Source organism: Sitodiplosis mosellana, unplaced genomic scaffold, assembly GCF_009176505.1.
Source record: "Sitodiplosis mosellana isolate CC-2019 unplaced genomic scaffold, AAFC_SMos_1.0 Smas_scaffold_1, whole genome shotgun sequence".
Classification (NCBI taxonomy): domain Eukaryota; kingdom Metazoa; phylum Arthropoda; class Insecta; order Diptera; family Cecidomyiidae; genus Sitodiplosis; species Sitodiplosis mosellana.
The window spans coordinates 5,869,107-5,869,974 of NW_022595244.1; positions in this window are offsets into that span (position 1 = coordinate 5,869,107).

Genomic DNA, 868 nt, shown 5'->3' on the forward strand with positions numbered 1-868 from the left:
AAATTTGCGAGCGCAAAAACCTAATATATTTACAGCGAGCGCAAAAGTATAACAAGCCTACTAGCATGCAAACTCCGTATAAGTAGGCCTGTTATGCTTTTGCGCTCGCTGTAAATATATTAGGTTTTTGCGCTCGCAAATTTGCTGTTCGCCTTTTGACTAAAAAATTTCTGTGTTTGTGTCCTGCGCACAGGTTTTGTAGGAAAGGTTTTTCTTCTCAGGCTGTCAATTGAAGATTTGAAGAAAAGAAAAAAGATTATTGTTGGACTGTGTTTGAGAATGACGAAACAAAAAGAGAATGCACATTTATTAGGAGCTCAGTTTACAATTACTGTTTACAATTTGGTAAAGGAACAATTAAACAATTCGTGATAAGTAGAGTTTTGTGTGTGTGTTTTGAAATGCGTGCGCGATTCCCTTTTTTATACTATAAAAATGCTTCTTAATCTTAATATTTAATGATTGTTAGATGATTCAATGAATTGTTCCGTTTTTGGTTCCGTTTGATTTTTTCGTTTTCGTTTGGAATTCATTCCGTTCGATTCCATTTGCATCGACTGCATTGGGATCCATTAGTGTTTTCAAAGAAAAAAACAAACAAACTACATGGACGAGAAGAAAAAAAATCAATAAAAAATAAAACGTTTTAGATATTTAACACAAGAAGACAACAAACAAACAAAAAAAAATGCTGCAAATGATGCCAAATTAGACCACAAAACATAATCTCTGTCTGAATATATAGTATGCTTTGTCGCCAAATTTATTGAAGCAATCGTTTTTTTAAATCGTTGATCTAGTGTTAATCGCTTTTTCCGTCAACACACACCATACACACATCAACCATATTCATCGTAATTTGGTCAAG